Source organism: Eptesicus fuscus, chromosome 5 (genome assembly GCF_027574615.1).
Source record: "Eptesicus fuscus isolate TK198812 chromosome 5, DD_ASM_mEF_20220401, whole genome shotgun sequence".
Lineage (NCBI taxonomy): Eukaryota > Metazoa > Chordata > Mammalia > Chiroptera > Vespertilionidae > Eptesicus > Eptesicus fuscus.
The window spans coordinates 81,246,529-81,270,034 of NC_072477.1; the positions used below are offsets into that span (position 1 = coordinate 81,246,529).

The 23,506-nt window shown below is 41.5% G+C and overlaps 1 non-coding gene across 1 annotated transcript; it reads left to right on the forward strand.

Moving 5' to 3' along the window:
• The first annotated feature begins 23,410 nt into the window (after window positions 1-23,410).
• MIR9312 (microRNA mir-9312) lies at window positions 23,411-23,490 on the forward strand. Its single transcript, NR_129056.2, has one exon. It is a non-coding gene; the product is annotated as a microRNA mir-9312 (primary transcript).
• Window positions 23,491-23,506: the final 16 nt, after the last annotated feature.

Sequence of the window (23,506 nt, forward strand, 5' to 3'; positions counted from 1 at the left end):
CTAATACTTTCAGACAACCTACTGTTTTTTATTTCAAATGATAATTTTACAGAAGAATCTTACCTAATAATAGACAAATATGTAAATTGACCGTACCTTCGCTATGCCCACAGCCAATCAGAGTGAATGAGTATGCAAATTAACCCACCAAAGATGACGGTTAATTTGCATATGAAGGCAGGCGGGCAGCACCATGGCCTGCTTCCAGGAGTACGGGTCCATCGGGAGCGGAGTAGGCCCTGGTGCTGCCCACCCCATGGCCGGGGAGGCGGTGGGGTGGGCAGCGCCAGACTGCACAGGAAGGGTCCGGGTTCATCGCCACCCCGGGGAGGCGAGGCCGGACTGCCTAGCCACTCCCGGGGTTCCCTGGGAGCATCGCTGCCCGCCACTCCGGGGGTCCCTGGGAACATCGCCGCCCCGGGGAGGCGAGGCCGGACTCGCCTAGCCACTCCCGGGGGTCCCTGGGAGCATCGCCACCCACTGCTCCCAGGGGTCCCTGGGATCATCGCTGCCCGCCACTCCAGGGGTCCCTGGGGACATTGCCGCCCCAGGGAGGTGAGGCCGGACCGCCTAGACGCTCCCAGCTTTCCCTGGGATCATCGCCACCTGGGGAGGCAATGCCGGACCCGCCTAGCCACTCCCGGGGTTCCCTGGGAGCATCGCTGCCCCGGGGAGGCAAGGCCGGACCACCTAGCCGCTCCCAGGGGGTCCCTGGGAACATCGCCGCCCCGGGGAGGCGAGGCCGGACTGCCTAGCCGCTCCCAGGGTTCCCTGGGATCATCGCCGCCTGGGGAGGTGAGGCCGGACCCGCCTAGCCACTCCCGGGGTCCCTGGGAACATTGCAGGCAGGGGGTTGCTGAGACCCAGACCTGGCCTCTGGCCACAGATTCATAGTTTCACGGAGACCAAGGGAATCTGCCTCATCTGCAGAGAGACAGAGGTTCTGCAGTAGCCCCAGACACCGGTGAATGGTGAATATAGTCAATAGTGTTGTAATGATGGTATGATGCCAGGTGGTTACTAGAGCCCTGCCAGGGATCAAGGGGCATGGAAGGACTCCTGGCAGAGGGGCAAGGAACCTCACCCCTGAGACGGTGGTTGAGGGGCGGTGCCACCTCAGTGGAGGGGTGCTGCACTGCAGTGTACTGGACTGACTGATGTGATTCAGAGAAGCTCCCAGTGCTAACTGGCCTTTCTCAGGCAGCCTTCACACTTCAGAGGCAGTGACTCCTGCTCCTGCTTTGACCCAAAAGCAAGCCCGCGGTGCCCTGCCCCATGGCAGAGCATGCCTAGGCAGTGAGTGTGAAGCCTTCCACCTGCTCTGGAGAAGCAGGGGCAGTAAAGAATGGGGGGCAGGGGACGGGGAGAGGAAAGAATGTGGAGCATCCACAATGAAGAGGTGCTCGAGAAAGAGGCTTGGAAGCCTGACTGGAAGGTTTGTTCTGTTTGCTGGGCGGCTGCCCCTTAGGAAGCGCAAAGAGCATGACTCTGAGGGCTTCCTGTGTGCTGAGTCAAGTTCCACAGCCAACTGGAATTGGCCTCAGTTTCCTGGTCTGTAAAATGGATGAAGCGTGTCCCAGTGCCTTCACTGAGCTTTGATGGCCAATTGAGATACTATATAAAGAAAATGAGGAAAGAATTGAGAAAGAAAAGGAAGGACGAGCAACACAAAAGAAAGACTGAAAGGAACCTGTAAACCCATTGTCACTTAAATAGGGAATATAGTCAATAGTGTTATAATGATGGTATGATGCCAGGTGGGTACTAGAAATATCAGGGAACACTTTGTAAAGTATATGATTTTCTAACCACTGTTCTGTAACTAATATAAAACCTGAAACCAATACAAAATAATGTTGAATGTAAAGAAATGAAAATTGCAGTGAAATTTTTATAAATTTCAAAGTTTAAATAAAAGCTGTAAAGGAAGGAAGGGGAGAATAAAAATAGTGTTTTTCATTTTAAAGAGTTGTCTTTATATGGTGCTTTTATACTTTTCTAAGTCATTATCTCATTTTAATTTTGGGGCAACTTAAAGACAAGATAAGTATTCCCTCCACTATTCAAAGAAAGGAAATCTTGGTGTCTGGTCCTAATGATTCAATCTTCAAGCCCTTATTGTAAAGCAGGGTTATTAAAATTTTCTGTGCAGGGTCATATCTATACTAATAAAAGCCTTGGGGGTGATCAGGCCAGCAGGGGAGGGTATTTGGGGGCAATTAGGCCTGCAGAGGAGCAGTTAGGTGTCAATCAGGCCAGCAAGGGAGCAGTTAGGGGGCAATCAGGCAGGCAGGTGAGCAGTTTGGAGCCAGCGGTCCCGGATTGTGAGAGGGATGTCCAACTGCAGGGTTAGGCCCGATTCCACAGGGATCGGGCCTAACCCTGCAGTTGGACATCCCTTGAGGGGTCCCATATTGGAGAGGGTGCAGGCTGGGCTGAGGGACACCCTCCCCAGTGCACGAATTTCGTGCACCGGGCCTCTAGTACATTATATTTTTCCATCAGTTTGATTTATCAGTCATAGTTGAATAAATTTGATCTCTTATATTTTCTATTTTAGAATAAATTACCACTTTCATTAAAAAATTTGTTATTTTAAAGTTATATTACCTCTTTTTATCAGTTCATGTTCTCCCACAACTTTCAATTCTACCTGAAAGAAATGTATCTAGCAACTTCTTTGATTGCTTAAACTCATTTTCCAAGATAAGTTAACAGGAACCAAATTGAAAACCCATTTTAGCTGACCTTTAATAATGTGCTTCAAAAAGAAGGAATTCTTACTATTTGCAACAGCATGGATGGAACTGGAGAGCATTATGCTAAGCGAAATAAGCCAGTCAGAGAAAGATAAATATCACATGATCTCACTCATTTGTGGAATATAATGAACAACATAAACTGATGAACAAAAACAGATCCAGAGACAGAGAAGCATTGATCAGACCATCAAACTTCAAAGGGAAAGTAGGGGAGGGTGAGGGTAAGGGGGAGAGATCAACCAAAGGACTTGTATGCATGCATATAAGCCTAACTAATGGACACCCAATACCAGGGGGGTGAGGGTATGAGTGGGGGGGGGTTTGAGGGGTGTCAATGGGGAGATAAGGACACATATGTAACACTTTATCAATAAAGAAAAAAATAATGTGCTTCAAAAGAATATATTGATGTTTTGTAATTCTTAAGCTGAATTTCAACCTTAGGTGAAAGGACGAGAAGTCTCGGCATAGTCTGACTTTTAATAAGCAATATCTGTTTTACCTTCCCTCCAAATATAGGTCACACTCACCTTGGAAGGTAATACAAGATTCTGTCTAGTACTCCCTCTACCTCAAGATTTGCTGGTAATACACTGGCCTCTTCTGTAGGTCCAGCCATATTCTCCTGAACCAGCAATCAATAAACCAGAAATGTACCCTTAATACATCAAAAATGATGATGGAGATGGTCTAGAACAGTGGTCGGCAAACTGCAGCTCGCGAGCCACATGCGGCTCTTTGGCCCCTTGAGTGTGGCTCTTCCACAAAATACCATGTGCGGGCACGCACGTACAGTGCAATTGAAACTCCGTGGCCCATGCGCAGAAGTCAGTTTTCGGCTCTCAAAAGAAATTTCAATCGTTGTACTGTTGATATTTGGCTCTGTTGACTAATGAGTTTGCCGACCACTGGTCTAGAATAACAAACCAGTTATATGCCCTTAATACATCAAAAACGATGGTGGAGATGGTCCAGAATAACAAAAGAAAATATAGAAATTAAAAGACAGCATTACAGATACATTTCATGTGTTTTATGTCTTGTTAGGCATGCTTTATAAAGACTCACATTTAGGGTGGAGATTTGTGAGGCAAATTTCTTAACTCTGATTTTGACTTCTGAGAGAAATATCCTTCTCTCTATCCATTGTTCCCACAGGGCCTTGGCTTCACCATTTGTAGAGTCTTATTTGTTACCGTCCGATCATCTGTGATCATATCCTATATGAACAAAGCAGAGTATGTCCTGACTGGGGTCCGCATGTGCTTGCAGCTTACATAGTCAGGTTTTGTTGTTGTTGTTTTTTAGTTATTGTTTAGGTATGAAAAGCCACAGGCATGTTGGAAAAATTCATTCTCAGTTTCTTTTGGCTATATAATTCCCAGAAAATCTTTTTAAGCTTCTGAACTATTTAAGTCTGTTCAGTTCCATGGGCCAATAAGCACACTCAAAGTTCTCAAATACATTTTAGCTTTGTGTTTGCTAGCTTTCTCCCTGTCTTTATCTCTCTAAACTGTTTTGTTTTGTTTTGATTTTACCTATTTAATTTTCTTTCAATACTTAGCACTTTCTACTGGAAGGCTGGGACAGCTGCCTTTCCAAACTTTAAAGGCTTTGGTCTCTGGACATTCTCCAAAAAATGTTGTAACATATCTTTCCAGAAACAATTTGCTAAAGGCAGCCAGTAGTAACCAAAACACATTTTCACTTTCTCTACAGCAGTAGTTCCATTATGTATATGATTTGCCTTCCAAGTTATGGCAGATGGAAATTTTGTAATAGCTCAACAGACTGTCTAGGTTTCAAGCCTGCAATATCTGTTTTCTCATTGTCCATTTCTCAGCTATTGAACAAATGCCACACAGTTTAGTTTTTAATGGCAGCATATCAACCAGAGTTTTTGTTTTGTTTTTTCTTTTGTTTGTTTTAGGGTAAATAATTTAGGGTAAGTGTATAAGTATTGCAACAAACACACCTCAGAATTTTAGTGACTTAACACAATAAGTTTCTGACATAAAGTATAATGTGGAATTTTCAATCTTTGCACAGCCTGGGACTTGGTATCCATGTACTTAGACCCCTTTCATGTTTTGTCTTGGCTATCCTTGGGGACTCAAAAGGTTCCGATGGATTTTCTGCCTCTGACTGACAGTTAGGGGAATGGAGGGCAAATTACTTGGAGGAGTTTTTTTATGAGCTAGGCCTTGAAGTGGTAGTACATCAACTCCAGGGACAATCCTTTGCCCAGAGGGATGCTGGGAAATGTATTCTGGTTTACCCAGCAGGCAGTAGAAACATATTTCATAAACATAATATTTGTTATATAGCCCTAATTTCTATGTTAACTATCTATATATATAAAAACCTAAGCAACCATTACAACAAAAAGACCAGAACAACTGGAATGACCAGTTGACCAGTCGCTATGATGCGCACTGACCACCAGGGGGCAGATGCTCAACGCAGGAGCTGCCCACTGGTGGTCAGTGCACTCCCACAGCCAACTTCCCGTGGCCCCTCCCTCCCAGCCACCCTGGCCAGCATGGCAACCTCCGGTGGTCCCTCCCAGGCCAGCCAACCTCCCGGGGTCCCTACCTCTGGCTGGCCAGCCCCACCCTGATAGGTCTTGATCACCGGCCAGGCTGAGGGACCCCACCCATGCACGAATTAGTGCACCGGGCCTCTAGTATATTATAAAGAGTATTGTAATGAAAAAAAAAAAAAAAGAATAAAACAAAAGCAGTTTAAGATCATCAGAGGGTCCAATAGGGCAATGGAGTAGGTGGAAACTACACTCACCATCGCCCAGGATTAAACTGGAATTACGGCTAAAATATAGAAAAATCAACCTGAATAATGAACTGAAGTCTAGCTAAAGAGAAGTCTTATAACCAAAGATTTACATAAAAGGTACACTGAGACTGGTAGGAAGAGGGAGACGCAAAAAAAGGGCTGGTCTTGCTCCCATGGGCAGTGGCTGAGATTCTAGAGGAATATTACAGCTGCAAAGGCTCCCCTTAAAAATTGAGGGGGGTATCAATCCCAAGCCAGGCTTCCAATCCAGTACACTAGAACCAAGAAGAGGTACCCGTATAACATCTGGCTGTGAAAATCAGCAGGAATTCTGTCTGCCAGGGAGAGACAGGAGTTTGCTGAGACACAGGCACCCTCTTAAAAGGTCAATGCACAAAACCTAATTCGCAGCCACTTACCCTGGTCTCCAGTGGAGGGAAGGTAGAGCAGACTAGAGTTACATGAGGAGAGACTGAAATTTGTGGCTTAGGGACGGGGGCCATTCCCCCCCACTTTTGCATAAACCTGACTTGAGCCTTTCCCTCATGGGAGATCTGCTAGCACCACTCTCCAGGCTACGGCAGCCCCATCTTTTTGACTCTTAGTGGCTTCACCCTGCCAAGTCTGGGCAGAAACCAGGACAGACTGAGTTGTGAGGCTCTGGGGTTGGGCCTGACCGGAGCTCTCTTTCTCTCAACTCCCAGTCATCCTGCCCTGTTGAGGATGGGCTCCCAGCATAATCTGGGACAGACTGAGTTGTATGGCTCTGGAACGGGGGATATTTTCCCCGCATATACCCGACTGGTGCAGAGCCTTCTCTTTACAGTCTCTTTGGGCTTGATAAATTCTGATGGCCACACTCTGATGACTCCCTGAGGTCCCCCCCCACCAAAAAGTGTGCAAGCACCCAGCAGGTGGGAGCAAAACTTGGTATATGCCTTGGAACATTTGCCTCAGACTCAGCATTAGCACCACGTTTGAACCTATATAGATTTGGTGAACACCTCTTGCCCCTACCTGGGGACTTATTGAGAACCAATCACATGCAACTCGAGTATTACCAGAGGCCTTTTCATTGATTGAGCCTAACAGGCAGCTGGCAGGTAGAGGCAGGCAGAGGAGGATCTCCAGGTTCTTAGGAATCTTTGCAGACCTGCCCCTGGCCCAGTGCTGGTAAAAGCCAGTCTTGGTGGGCAGCTTGATCCTTTCTGCACACACCCAGGCTGAGCAGAGGCAGTCACAAACTGTGGATTGCTTTTTAGCTCCAAACAGGTTGTCTAGGGCTAGTCATAGGCTGCATCTGACATTGGCCTCCCAAGAGGCCCTAAACCCAACACACCCAATGACTAGTTTCAAACATCAGAGAAGGATACAATTAAACTCACAAGCAATATATCTAAAGGGAGATCTCAGCACCTCAAACCCTGCTGAGGTGAATTGCATTTTGTGTGGTCAGCACCTACACAGCAGCTCAAATACTGTGGTCAGGGTTGATCCTCAGAGTCAGCCTTGAGGGTTGACCCCACACACGAATGGGCCAATAGCAATAAAGACTAAATTATAACAGGAGGGCCCACATAATCCACATAGGGGACATTTCTGGAGCACCTAGTGCAGAATATCAAGGAGAATGTCCTATGGAGTCCCACAGGATACCTACTACATAAGGCCAGCCTAGCAACACTTGGAATCACAGCAGATCTACTTAATACATATAACTATGAAAAAGAAATAGCCAAAATAAGGAGACAAATAAATATACCCTAAATGAAAAAACAGGAGAAATCTTCAGAAAAAAGAGCTGATTTAGAGGTAAGCACTTTGCCAGCTAGAGTTTAAAACAATAGTTGTAAGGATGCTCAACAAGGAACTTAAAGGAAGACTGGATGAAATCAGTGAACACTTAAACAAAGAGATAGTAAGCATAGAAAAGGACATAGAAACCATAAAAAGAAAGAAATGAAGTATATAATATCTAAAATTAAGAATACACTAGAAGGAATAAACAGAAGACTGGATGAAGCAGAGGATTGAATCAGCTAATTAGATGACAAGATAACAGTAAGAACCCAAGTAGATCATCAAAAAGAAAAGAAAATTAAAGAAATCAGGGAAGTCTAAGAAATGTCTGGGACAACAAGTGTAACAATATCCACAACATGGGCTACCAGAAGGAGAACAGAATGAGCATGGATAGTTTACCTCTTTGAAGAAATAAAGGCAGAAAACTTCCCTAACACTGTGAGGAAAAATGTCAGACAAGTTCAGGAAGCACAGAGAGTCCCATTCAAGATGAACTCAAAGAGACCATCTCCAAAATATATCATAATTAAAATAGCAAAGTTTAAAGACAAATCTTAAAGGCAGCAAGAGAGATACAGTTACCTACAAGGGAGTTCATATAAGGCTGACAACCAATTTCCCAACAGAAACACTATGAGCCAGAAGGGATTGCCATGAAATACTACAAGTGGTGAAAAGCAAGTGCCTGTAACCATGACTGCTCTATCCTGCAAGGCTATCATTTAAAATTGAGGGCAAAATTAAAAGCTTCCTGGACAAAAAAAAAATGCTAAAGGTGTTTATTACCATCAAATTAGTATTGCAAGAAATGTTAAAGGGACTGCTTTAAGAAGAAGAAATGAAAGAGGAACATAGTTATAAAGAAAAAAAATAGCAACTACTTATCAATAATAACCTTAAGTGAAAATAGAATAAATGCTCTAATTAAAAGACATAGGAAAGCTGAATGGTAAGGAAATATTACCGATATATTTGCTGTCTACAGGAGACTCACCTCAGAACAAAAAATACACACAGGCTGAAACTAAAGGGATGGGGAAAATATTCTATGCAAATGGAAATGAGAGGAAAAAAAAAAGCTGGGTTGTAATACTTATATCTGATAGAATAGACTTCAAAACAAAGGCAGATAAGAGACAGAAAAGGTTACTGCATAATACTAAAGGGATCAATCCAACAAGAGGATATAACCCTTGTAAACATATATGCACCCAATATGGGAGCACCTAAACACACAAAGAAAATATTGTGGATTTTAACTGGGAGATCAACAGTAATACAGTTATAGTCAAGAATTTTAAAATCCCACTGTCATCAATGAACAGAGCTTCCAGACAAAAAATCAGCAACTGTGACCTTAAATGACATATGAGATCAAATAGATTTAATTGATATTTACAGAACATTTCATACAAAAGGAGCAGAATATACATTCTTCTCAAGTGCACATACAACATTCTCAAAGATAGACCACTTGATAGGACACAAAATAAACCTTAACAAATTAAAAAAGATTGAAATCATATCAAGCATCTTCTCAGATCAGAATGGAATGAAACTAGAAATCAACTACAATAAAAACTGAAAAACATTCAAGCACATGAAGGTTAAATAGCATATTGTTAAGCAATGAATGGTCAATAATGAGATCAAAGAAGAAGTAAAAAATTGCCTGGCAACAAATGAAAGTGAACACACAACAACTCAAAATTTATGGGACAAAGAAAAAGAAACCAGAAATGAAAATTCATAATACAGGCCTACTCAAGAAACAAACAAACAAAAATCTCAAACAATCTAACCCTACACCTAAAAGAACTAGAAAGGGAACAACAAGCAAATCCCAGAGTAAGTAGAAGGAAAGAAATAATGAAGAGCAGAGTAGAAAAAACAACAACAAAATAGAGTTTAAAACTCCTAACAGTCCAACATCATTCAACACCAGGTAAGATACTACAAAGAAAGAAATTCCTAGGCCAATATTCCTGATGAACATAGATGCTAAAATCCTCAACAAAATATTGTCAAAGTGGATCCAGCAGTACATTCAAAAGATCATACACCATGATCAAGTGGAATTTATTCCAGGGATGCAAGGCTGGTACACATTCACAAATCACATAAACAAAATGAAAGGTAAAAGTCACATGAGCATATCAATAGGTGCTGAAAAAGCATGTAATAAAATCAAGCAACCATCCTACCTAATAAAAGAGTAATATGCGAATTAACCATCACTCTGCTACACGCACAAGCCACGCCCACCAGCCAATCAGAGCGAGTATGCAAATAAACCCTAACCAAGATGGCTATAGCCTCAGAGAACAGAGGGAGGCTTGGATTTCACAGGCAATGGATGAAGCCAAGCTTTCTGCCTGCCCTTCCCGACCTAAGCCTCCACTCCAGGCTACAAAGTTTCAATTGTAGAATGTAAATAAATTCCAGATACCAGGGCCTCCGCTTGGGTCGGCAGGGGGCGTGGCTAGCCTGCAAACCACCGCAGGCCCCTCGCTCAGGCCTCCCCATGCCCCAAGGAAACCCCCACCCTGATCAGGGACACCCTTCATGGCAAACCAGCTGGCCCCCACATGTGCACCAGGCCACTATCCTATCTAATAAAAGAGTAATATGCAGATTGACCATCACTCCAACACACAATATGGATGCCCCCATGTAGTCAAAGATCCTGCCCCCATGTGGATACAAGATGGCCACCAAAAGATAGCCAGCAGGGGTAGGCAGTTGGGAGGCACCAGGCCTGCAAGGGAGGGCAGTTGGAGGTGATCAAGCCTGCAGGGGAGGGCAGTTGGAGGTGACCAGCCTGGCAGAGGAGGGAAGTTGGGGGCAAACAGGCTGGCAGGGGAGCAGTTAGACATTGATCAGGCTGGCATTGGAGTGATTAGGGGGTGATTAGGCTGGCAGGCAGAAGCGGTTAGGGGAAATCAGGGAGGCAGGCAGGCGAGCAGTTGGGAGTCAGCAGTCCTGGATTGTGAGAGGGATGTCCGACTGCCCGTTTAGGCCCGATCCCAGTGGACATCCCTCGAGGGGTCCCAGATTAGAGAGGGTGTAGGCTGGGCTGAGGGACACCCTCCCCACCCCCATGCATGAATTTTGTGCACCGGGCCTCTAGTTTATGATAAAAACTCTCAGCAAAGTGGGAATAGAGGTATCATAGCTCCACTTACTAAAGGCCATGTATGGCAAACTAACATAGTTCTCAATGGAAAAAAATTAAAAATTTTTCCCTTAATATCAGGAACAATTCAGGTATATCTGCTTTCACCACTATTATTCAACATAGTATTGGAAATACTACCCAGAGCAATCAGACAAGAAGAAATAGAAGGCATCCAAATTGGAAAGGAGGAAATAAAGCTATCATTATTCATAGATGATATTGTACATAGAAATGCCTAAACACTCCACCAAAAACTACTAGATCTAATAAATTAATTCAGCAAAGTAGCAGAATATAAAACTTACTAGAGGCCCGGTACATGAAATTCGTGCACGGGGAGTTGGGGTGTGTGTTCCTCAGCCCAGCCTGCACCCTCTCCAATCTGGGACCCCTTGAGGGATGTCCAACTGCCTGTTTAGTCCCGATCCCAATGGCATCTAACTCTACACCTAAAAGAACTAGAAAAGGAATAACAAACAAATCCCAGAGTAAGTAGAAGGAAAGAAATAATGAAGAGCAGAGTAGAAAAAAAAATAGAGTTCAATGGGATCGGGCCTAAACAGGCAGTCAGACATACCTCTCACAATCTAGGACTGCTGGCTCCCAACTGCTCACTTGCCTGCCTGCCTGATTGCCCCTAACCTCTTCTGCCTGCCAGCCTGATCACCCCCTAACCACTCCCCTGCCAGCCTGATAGACGCCTAACTACTCCACTGCCGGCCCGATTTCCCCTAACAGCCCTCCCCTACAGGCCTGGTTCTCCCCAACTGCCTTCCCCTGCTGGCCCAGTCACCCCTAACTGCCCTCTTTTACCAGCCAGGTTGTCCTCAACTGCCCTCCCCTGCAGGCCTGGTCCCGTCCCAACTGCCCTCCCCTGCAGGCCTGGTCCCTCCCAACTGCCTTCCCCTGCAGGCCTGGTCCCCTCCCCCAACTGCCCACCCCTGCAGGCCTGGTCACCCCTAACTGCCCTCCCCTGCAGTCCCAGTCTCCCCTAACTGCCCTCCCCTGCTGGCCTGATTGCTATTACCTTACACCTGTCAAAATGGACACCATCAATTAATCAACAAACAAGTGCTTGCAAGAATGTGGAGAAATGGGAACCCTTTTGCCCTGTTGGTGGGAATGCAGGTTTTTGCAGCTGCTGTGGAAGGCAATATGCAACTGCCTTATAATCCAGTGATTCCACTTCTGAGACTACTGATATATCCAAAGAAACCCAAAACACTAATTTAAAATGATATATGTACCTCTATAGCATTATTTACACCTAGAGGCCCGGTGCATGAATTCGTGCACCAGTGGGGTCCCTCAGCCTGGCCTGTGGGATCGGACTGAAACCAGCTCTCCAACATCCTCCGAGGGGTCCCGGATTGCTAGAGGGCACAGGCCAGGCCGAGGGACCCCACTGGTGCATGATTGGGGCTGGGGAGGGACTCAGGAGGTTGGCCAGCAGGAAGGGACCATGGGAGGACTCCAGGGCATGTCCAGCCCATCTTGCTCAGTCCTGATCGGCTGGACCCCAGCAGCAAGCTCACTTACCAGTTGGAGCGTCTGCCCCCTGGTGGTCAGTGCATGTCATAGCGACTGGTCAACCAGTCGACTGTCTGCCCCCAGTGGTCAGTGCACGTCATAGCAAGCAGTTGAGCAGCTTTAGCATGTTACACTTTGAGTGGTTGAACGGACAAATTAGCATATTAGGCTTTTATTATATAGGATAGCCAAAATCTGGAAACAGTCAAAGTGTCCATCAGTAGATGAATGGGTAACAAAGCTATGTACATTTACACAGTGGGATACTATGTGGGTATAAAAAAGAAGGAGCTCTTACCTTTTGCAACAGCATGGATGGACTTGGAGATTATTAAGCTAAGTGAAATAAACCAGTTAGAGAAAGACAAATAACATATGTTCTCACTTATATGTGGAATCTAATGAATAAAATGAACTATCAGAATCATAGATACAGAGGACAGACTGACAGCTATTAGAGGGGAGGTTACAGGAGGATTGAGTTAAAATAGTTGAAGGGATTAAGCAAAACACAAAAATAGAAACAAAACACCAAGAAAATAAAAAAAAAAAGTTCATAGGCAACCAAAGGGAAATTGGGGTGGGGTGAGGTAGGAGAGGGTAAAGGGAGGATACATGATGATGGAAGGAGACTGATTGGGGTAATGAACACACAATGTATGGCATTATTATCATTGACAAATTTATTAAGCACTAGGTTAATTTTATTTCTTAGCTGTAACACTCATTTTAAAAATAAGATATACAACATATTAAGCAGGTTATGTCATGTCAAAAATTCTTCTGGTGCATCTCTGTAACTTTATCAGTTGGTTATGGAAAGGGATAAGCAATGCACTCATATACAAGCAAAATGTCTTTTGGAAAATATTCATTTCTAGAATGTGTAGATATACAAAACCAAAATTTATTTTGTTTCCATTCTCCTGAAATGTACCCTTTAATTACATTTAATAGTCCTTAAGTAAATACAATATAAACTGGAGTATCTTATTACATCGATTGGCTGCTCCTGGTATACTCCCTGACAGGCATTGAACCCACAACCTGGGCAAGTGCCCTTACTGGGAATTGAACCCGCGCCTCTTTGGTGTATCAAAGGTCACTCCAACCAACTGATCCATTCCAGTTAGGGTGAAATGAGTCTTTTTTAAAGGAGAGAAGCAATCACATATTTACACTTTAATGATGGAGTACTAGTATTTACATGGCAATTAATAATTATGTTGTATTGCCTTTAACTTAACTTCATCTCCTAAATCTTGTTTAGACAAAGTGGTTGAGCTAAATAACATTCAACTACCATAGTGTATATTACTTAAAATAGTTATCATAGGCATTTTTGTAGTTATTCTGATACTTGTTTTTCTTAATTTAATAGTTTAGGAAAAGAATATTTAAACCTCAGTTAAATGTTTATATAAATAATCTAGTAAACTGACTGTTTTACAAATATTTCAATTATAATAATTATCTGCATTTTATGCCCTTGTATTCTCAATTACTATTAATGGATGTGAAGGTTGAACAGTAAGGAAGGCTAATAGGAAAAAAATTAACTTCAAAATCTGGTATTAGAAGATATTGCTGCATATACCCTGGGCCACCAGAAAGATGAATGAGTGAGTCCTTGAGCAAAATATCAATGGAGGCAAAAAGAAAAAACAAAACAAAAAAAACTGAAGCTGTCCTACTTCAGACACATCATGAAAAGTCAGGATTCTTTGAAAAAGACAGTAATGCCTGGAAAAATAGAAGGCAGCTGGAAAAGAGAAAGACCAAATATGAGATGGATTGACTCCATAGAAGAAGCCTTAGGCATGAGTCTATAGGAGATGAGAAGGCTGTTGAGGACAAGACATTATGGACATCACTCATTCATAGGGTCACTATGAGTTGGTTCCAGCTGAATGGCATGTAGCACAGAGCCTTCTGCTTAGATTTGCCAAGAAAGGCCACTCACTGGCCTTGAGACAAAATTGACTTCTGTTGGATTTCCTTTTTGTTCTGAGATCTTAGCACTTGAAACCTTTGCTTTCTCGGCAGATCCCTAAGGCTTTTGTTATATCCTCATATCTATCTTTATATCTATGTATATGGAAATATCAATCTGATTGATTCCGTGGGAGTGTTGGACTTCTGAGAGTTATTTTATCTAGAAAAGGAATGAATTTACATTTGGAAATTAATTTTCCATTTTCTGTTTAAGCCTTGATATAAAGAAATATGAAGACAAATATTAGGTATCTAAAAATGAGTGAAGCCAAATGCACTTTATATAAAATGGGATGGTAAGTCTAGGCAGTTGTAAATTTTGTTAAGTCATTATCATAATTTCTTTATATTCAATATCATATTGTACTTCCTCCATTATTAAATAAGTATTTTTTCATAACAAATTAAGCAACTTTTTGATAACATCATGATGATTTTACTGGTTGAGTTCAGTTCTCCAAACTTTTTAAATCCAAACCTTTTTATTTTAGCCTTATCTCCAATTAGATGGATTCCATATTTAGAGTGTTTTTACACTATTTTATTCTGATACATTTTAGGCATCACCATTTTTTTTTTACATGTTTTAGATACTAAAGGCACATCAAGATATTTATTATCTTAAGATCTTAAGTTATTAAAATATTTAAATTCTGTATGCTTATAGCACAAATATGCTAAAGTTTAGAAAACCTCAGTAACAGCAATGAATGAGATTCTAATGACCTGGTAGAAGGTATTTTTTTATTTTTTTGAATTTTTTCTTCAATTATTTTTATTTAATTATATTTATTTTATTTTGCTATTAAAATTGAGGCACAGCAGTTTTTTCCTATTATGTCTAGAAAATTAGACTTTGCTTTTAGGCCTTGAAAATAAAGTGAGAATAGAGTAATTTGAGAGCTGCATGTTACCATAGAAATAAACAGAATAATGTGAAATGTTGATTAAAGATCAAAGAATAGTAGCAGAATTAATTATGCAGAAGCTGTGAAATAACTTATAAACTGCATAAAGCCAAGATAAGGGAATTGAAAACTTATTACTAATTAATTCTTAAAATGCATTAATAAAATAGGCAGGGCACATCTTGATATTTTAGTGGAAATTTGGCTGTAATAGCCAAGTTCATTTCTGAAGTTATGTGATTCAATTTATTAATCCCTAAGAAACTGGCTTCTGAACGTGTACAGCCAAATGGAAGACAGGTTGCAGTACAAGTATAAGTGCTACCAAGTTACTAGGTTTGGATGTAGAGATTATGAGGGGGTTTAAATAACACGAATGTAACAGCATAGTCATAATGAAGTGTGTCAATTCTAATAACTCTGTGGGGAAAGTGCAGTAATTCAAACCTAACCACTGAGTACAGGGCGAGTGATAAAGAACAAAATGCTTTAAAAAATGTAGAGCCAATGCAATATCATGCATTTACAGGCTTTAAACAGCTCCTTTCCTTCTGTGTTTAAAAATCTTAACAAGTATTCATATATTATGATTTGTGTTATGAGATTTAATCTATACAAGTCCAGACATTATATAGTTAGCAAGTTTTTTTTTTTTTAAATACATTTTTATTGATTTCAGAGAGGAAGGGAGAGGGGGAGAGAGATAGAAGTATCAATGATGAGAGATAAATTATTGATCGGCTGTCTCCTGCACGACCCCACTGGGGATGGAGCCTGCAACCTGAGCATATGCCCTGACTAGGAATCAAATCAGTGACCTCTTGGTTCATAGGCCGACACTCAACCACTGAGCCACACTGGGTGGGCTAGTTAGCTAGTTTCTGATTCCTGGGCTTTACTCTGATAAAAAGATTGTAAATGGTTGTAATTCATACCTATTATTTATTACTTTTTTATCTTAGAATTATTCTGGGTATTTTATAGAATACTAGGGGCCCAGTGCATGAATTCGTGCACCTTGAAAGGAACTGTGGGCCGCGAGGCTGCGGTGGGCACAGGGGTGGGTCTTGGCCCATCCTCCGCGCCCCCACCTGGCCCCTCCTGCCATGGCCCCTGGTCCCTGATCTGCTGGCAGCCCCACTCCCGCCACTCCCACACACTGATGGCACTGGCTGCACTCACACTTGCTAATGGTGTGGAGCGATTGGGGCCGGCGCCAGCAGCAGGTGCGAGTGAGGCTGATGCTGTCAGCTGGTGTGAGCAGCGGCTGCTGCTCCAATTGCCCCTCAGGAGCAGGGGGAGGTGGCGAAGCCCTCAGGGGCAATCAGGGCCAGCAGCTGCTGCTCGCACCTGCTGACTGTGCTGAGCAATTGGGAACAGCGTTGGGCGCCAGCAGCGGGTGTGAGCGGCAGCTCCAGCAGCAGGTGCGAGCATTGGGCGGGACCATGGTACGTGGGAGCAAAAAATTTTCAGTAACAACCAGAGGCTCACCCCGATGACAGCCACCGGCGCCCTGCCTTGGTCTGGAGCCCCTGCTCATCTGCTCCACCATCCCGCGGTGGCAAACGCCTGCCATATTCCATGCTCTGCCACCTGCTACCAATGCCCACCATGTTCTGCACGCACCCCTCTGGTGGTCAGAGCATGTCATAGTGACCACTTGTTCGGTTTTTCCGCTGTTCAGTCTATTTGCATATTAGAGTTTTATGCATATAGATTAGATCATCTACAATGGTTTTATACTTTGTATTTCAATGACATCATTTTTATCATATAGCTGGACCTAGGCAAATTTTATAGAAACAGGTATCTTTAAGACTGGATTTACTTAATAAGTTATATCTTAATGCATATGTAAAAGTTTCTTCTTAAGTTCTAAGGGTTCAAAACAATGATTATGAGCATTTTATAGAAAGTATACATATACAATTAATATTTTGAAAAATACTTTATGATTATGAAAATGACCGTAATCTATATATATATATAAAGGGCTAATCTGCTAAATGTCCCTCCTACCGTCATCTGACCAGTTGCTATGATGCGTGCTGACCACCAGGGGGCAAATGCTCAATGCAGGAGTTGCCGAGCTGCAGTGACTTGGCAGAGGCAGTTCTCGGGTGACACACCCCAAAACCAAGTGGAGGGAACCTGATTCCCTGCGGGGCTGTGCGATTTCACGTTCGGCCGTGGGTTATGTTGTTGCTGGGGCACTGTCAGCCCCGAATCTGGTTTACTGAACACTTGTGTTTGTGTTCCACACCCTGTTCGGCAGCAACTTTGCAGAGTGCCCTCTTGCACACCGGGACCCCTCGGGGGATGTCAGAGAACCGGTTTCAGCCTGATCCCCACAGGCGAGGCCCAGGGACCCCACCTGCTGGAGGGACCCCACTCACTCCACAGATGCCGGGGAGGGACCTCAGGAGTTTGGCTCCAGGGCATGTCCAGCCCATGTGGCTCAGTCCCGCCCTGCTGGCCACCTTCAAATTAATTTTCTTTTAATGTGCACAAATTCATACACCGGGTCACTAGTTTAACTATAATTTTAAAGATTCAAAAAGTAGACTAGATATCAGTAGTCCAAAGTCTTGTTGTCTCTGCCAGAAACATCAGCAAATCAGAAGTTTTCACTTACAGAACACCTTATTGATTGAATCTCCTGCAAGCCGCATGTAGTCAAACCAATATCTAGACATCAAGTATTAAAACACTATTTTGGATGGGCAATATTGGGATGGTGGCATGTGAAGCAGATTCCTTTTTTACTTCAATTGTGAGAACTATGAAATGCATATGATGATATTATTAACCAGGGTATATCTTAGAGCAAAATTGAGGAAGTTATTTGGAAAAATAATAAAGTAAGAGTTTGTACACCTGAAATAGAAAATTGATGTCAAAGTAATATTTATACTAAGTACATAGAAATAGCCCATAATCAGGCAAGCTGCAGGGTACCATCCTATATAATAAAATGCTAATATACAAATCAATCGAACAGTGGAATGACCAGTCGTATGATGGGCACTGACCACCAGGGTGCAGACGCTCAATGCAGGAGCTGCCCCCTGGTGGTCAGTGCGCTCCCACAGGGGGAGTGCTGCTCAGCCAGAAGCCGGGCTCATGGCTGGTGAGTGCAGTGGTGGTGGCAGGAGCCTCTCTCGCCTCTACAGCAGCGCTAAGGATTCCTGGGAGGATGTCTGCCTGCCAGCTTAGGAGCAGAGCCTCCAGCACCGGCCATGGGGAGCAGGCCTAAGCCAGCAGGTGGACATCCCCCGAGGGGTCCCGGACTGCGAGAGGGTGCAGGCCGGACTGATGGACCCACCCCCCCAGTGCACAAATGTCACGCACCAGGCCTCTAGTTAGAAATAAAGAAATAAAATAATCTTTTATGATTCTTGGTTTGATGGAATATGACTGTACATATAGCATTTAAAATCATTGTGCTTTTCTTGTGGTACATATGGGGATGGATAATAATACTCCCTGTCAATATCTCTCTCTCTCTCTCTCTCTCTCTCTCTCTCTCTCTCTCTCTCTCTCTTTTTTTATAAAGAAAAGGCATTCTCTTACTCAATAAACATATTGAGCTAGTCATTGCCAGATATTATTCTGGCAGGTTTAATTACTTCTGCCATATTCTGTTGACCACACATACCAACCCTGTTACAGTGTGGGAAAAGGCTACACATAGGTATGAAAGCCAGCAGGTGGGGAACACAAGGGAGCATCTTGGAGGCTGGCTGCCACATGCAATAGTGGTCAAAGCAAGTAAAGCGAGCAAAAAGGATCTGGGGATCTTTTGATAATTTAGTATTTCTGAAATGTGGTAATGTCAGAAGCAAGACTAAATTAAGAGGGAGTGAATGTGTGGTAAAAATATGGAAAAATAGCTATAAACTGAAAATTTGACTGAAAGGTTAATGTATGAAGCATATGGTAATTGGAAAATAAAGAAAAAGGAGATATGAAGAATTTGTCTATGAATATTTGAAACTACAGACAAAAGGTTGTGGAGAACATGAGATTTAAAACATTTTTGAGAATGAAAAATGAGGGAACTAGGTCCCTGGTGTGTGTGTGTGTGTGTGTGTGTGTGTGTGTGTGTGTGTGTAGGAGGGAAACAATTTTGAGAACACAGAAGTAAAACTTTTAGGCAGGAATGGAAAAACAGTTATATCTGTGTGAATGCAGGGAAGCCTAAAGGATAGAGACTAAGATGTTTCAACGTGAAAATATGGATTTATGCACAAATTTATGCACTGATTTTAAAGTGAAATATGAGCTAAGAACTGTCCACACCTGTTTTCAGACTTGACTACAAACAACACTTTTTCCTCAAGACTATCTACTGTCTCAACCTCATGTTTATCCTTAAACTCTGACTAGTCCAACATTGCCTGAAACAAGTAATTTGTTTTCACCTTTATTATTTTAACATTGCTTGACATTGTTGGAGAAACATTGAAGACTGGACCTATAAGTCCACACTTTCCTGACATACCTGGGATCTAAGCACGGTCACCAAGTTCTTTGTAGTGCTATCATAGGCTCTTTGCATAACTCATACATACCATTTTTAACTGTATAGAAACACACTACATCCCTATTGTAAAGCCAATATTCATATATCATATTTTAGAGGTTAAAGATCTCAGAAAAAAAACACACTTATTTTTACTTCCTAATCATATCTACTCCACTTTTCCAGTTTGTCATAAAGACTGTAATTTCTCTCACTTATTAGGTTCATGTCTTTCCCCCCCCCCCTTCTGCCTCCTATAAACCTTTGTCAGAAGGTTTCTCTCTCTCTCTCTCTCTCTTTCTCCCCTTTTCCTCCATTTGCCCTCCTTCCTTCTTTCTCTTTTTAATCCCTTGTTCAATCTTCATCTTTGTCCCAAATTTTGTGTGTAAGCATTTTTTTGTAATTAAAATAATCAATGAGGGGAAAGACTATCATAATTCCTTTTCTTAGAAAAATTTTTCCATTACCACATATCATCTTAAAAAATGTTTTGTGCTTGTTTTCTCAATTTCCTTTAATTTCTCAATGGCACACATTTCTTAAGACATTAGTATCTGGACATTAGTCAAACTGTTTTACTCGATCTTTCTAAAATTATGTTCAATATCAACTTATGATTATTGGCTTATACATAATTATACTTGTATAAAATTATACTTGTTGGCCTTATACAAAATGTTTACCATATTTTATCTTTCTGCAGTATTTTTTATAGTGTTTTTATACCCTGAATTTTTATGAAATTATCTCCTTTGGTTTCTAAAATTAGTTTCTTCTGGTAGCATCTGATACTCCTACTTTATTTTTGATAATTCTTGAGTTATCCTCCCCTTCTCACACGTTAAATGATAGATTTTCTAGACATTTTAAACTTTATTACTTTATGTTCTTACTTAAACTCTTACTTGACAAATATTTAATGTTATGTTAACACTGGTAATTTTATTTTTTATTTCTAAGCTGGGAACCCTCTAATTGGTATCTCTTTCTCTAACCTACACTGAATTTCATAACAACATCACTGAAAGGGCATATAAGAATTTCCACATAGTATTTTCATTTAGAATTATTTTTTAAAAAATCATTTATTACTATTAAGTGTTTTGTTAATTCTCACCCAAAGATTCTTTTCCATTGATTTTTAGAGAGAGTGGAAGGGAAGAGGAGAGACACAGAAAGAGAAACATTGATGTGAGAGAGACACGTTGATTGGTTGCTTCCCAACCATGCCCCAACAGGGGCCAGGGATCAAGTCTGCACCGTGGTAAGTGGCCTTAACTGGAATCATACCCAGGACCCGTCAGTTCACCGGTACTCTGTCCACTAATCCAAACCAGCTAGGGCTCATTTAGAATTATTTTAACTCAAACTATTTTATTGGATTCATGACTTATCCTTCCAAGATATTATATAATGTATATGTAAATTCTCTTGTCAACAAATTTTATTATCATTTGTTCTCTCCTTTTTTTTTTTTTTTGTATAACCCAACTTCATTGACATTTCTATAGTTATTTTATAAAATCTATGGATGAATTTTCTCTTTTTTATAGATTTTTCTCTTCAATACAATGCCACTGTTTAAATAATCACTGATTAACTTTTAGTTGGACTATTCCAAAAGAATTATCAGGCCTCTCTACCAGAAATCTCTCATCAAACTGGCTTACCATGTACTGTGTTGCTGGCTATATTAAGAAGAAAATAAAGAAATACAACTAAAGGTGTGTATACCAACTCGGCTTAAACTTATGTACTTATTTGTACCTATGAGATAATATCAAGTTCTTTAGCTTAGTCTAAGAAACCCTACATAAGTTCTCTCCTAGCTTATTTCCATAGTTCATGTTCTGTGCCCTCTTTGGTACCTAGGAATCTTAAAAAGCTCTTTAATGACTATTGTATTCTTGTCCATCTTATTGAATATTTTTGTTGATTTTACTTTCAACTTGTAAAATTTTTGTATGTCCCAAATACTTTTAAATGATTTTTACCCTTTTGTTATTTTTCAAAACATATTGTTTTTATTTTTAATTTGTGTAGTTAGTATACAATATCATTTTAGTTATATTAGTTTCAGGTATACAATATAGTGATTTGACATTCTTATACCTTGTGATCACCTCACTAATTTATCTGTCACCATTACAAATTTATCACAATATTATTGACTATTTATCCCTTCACCTTTTTCACCCATCCCTTCCCCACCCTCCCCTCTGGCAGCCCTCCATCACTTTGTTCTATGAGTCTGTTTTTGTTTTGTTTTGATTGTTTATTTGTTGTTTTTTTAAAATTCCACATACACATGAAACCATATGGTATTTATCTTTTTCTGTCTGACTTATTGCACTTAGCATAGTACCTTCTAGGTCTATCCATGTAGTCACAAATGGCAAGATTTGTTTTTATTGCTGTGTAATATCTTATTGTGTATACATACCATATCTTCTTTTTAAAAAAACATATTTTATTAATTTTAAAGAGGAAGGGAGAGGGAGAGAGAGAATCACCAATCGGCTGCCTCCTGTATACCTCCTACTGCAGGGATTGAGCCTGCAACCCGGGAATGTGCCCTGACCAGGAATTGTACCTTGACCTCCTGGTCCATAGGTTGACACTGGCCGGTTTACCACATCTTCTTTATCCATTCATTGATATGGAAACCAAGGTTGTGGTGATTGCTGGGAGGGGGAGAAGGACGAGGGTTTTGGGGGCATAAATGGTGATGGAAGGAGACTTGACTTGGGGTGATGAACACACAATACAGTGTATAGATGATGTGTTGTGTAATTGTGCATCTGAAACCTGTGTAATTTTGTTAAACAATGTCACCCCAATAAAATAAATAAAAAAGGAAAAAATAACATATCCTCTGGAAATTTGGGGGATCTCAGCTTTCAGTTAAAAAGTCCTATGGCTATTCAAGCAAAGATAAATTACAAAAAAATAGAAAAAAATCTGGCTTGTCTCAGTACTCTACACACCATTCAACATAAGATGACTGAGAAAAAATACTTTACAAATATTAAGGGAACAAGAGCATGAACCAAGAATTTCATCCCTCTCTACCCCCCAGCCAAGTATAAAGACAGAAAATCTCAAAACACATATATCTAAAGCACTTGGAAATAATAGCATCCAAGCACTCCTGGGAAAACCCTGAAAATGTTAAAATTCAGCCATCTGGTGTAATATAAATTAAAATGAATCAAGGGTAATAAAAAAATTATGGTATACTAGTAAAAGGCTTTCAGGAATTGTTGAATACATTTAAATATATAACAATGAAAAAATGGTATGTCCTGTCATTGGGAAACTAGTGAAATCAAATTTGGCAAAATAAAATATTATGAAACAATAATAGCAACAACTATATGCTTCTAGAAAGCATATGGTTGTTAAATTGCCACATTTAGATAAAAAGTTTGTTTTGTTTAATAAAAGAAAATTAATTACCCAGTAGTTTTTCAAAGAAAAATAATTTTTTGGGGTAATGCTCACCCGAGGATATTTTCTCCACTGATTTTTAGAGAGATTGGAAGGTAGGGCGAGAGACACAGAGAGAGAGAAACATTGATGTGAGAGAGACACATCAAATGGTTGCCTCTTGCATGCACCCCAGCCTGGGCTGAGGATGGAGCCGGCAACGGAGGTACGTACCCTTGACTGAAATCGAACGTGGCACCTTTCAGTATGTGGACTAATGCTCTAATCCACTGAGCCAAACTTGCTAGAGCTATCAGCTTCTTTTTTATGACTAAAGAGGAAGTGAACAGTAAGGCCAGAGGATACATGTGGGGTGCTGTTGTGGAGGATTTGAAAGACCATGAGAGAAGGAAAAGTTGAGTCAAGAATTTGATTAAAAATTTACGTATTCTGGGTTTTGCCAACACTGCTGCCACCCCCAGGAGCCCTAACCTTGCTCAAGCACACCATGTTGTGTGTGTGTAATATAAATTAACAACACCATGTTGTGCTTGAGCAAGGTTAGGGCTCAACATAATCACCA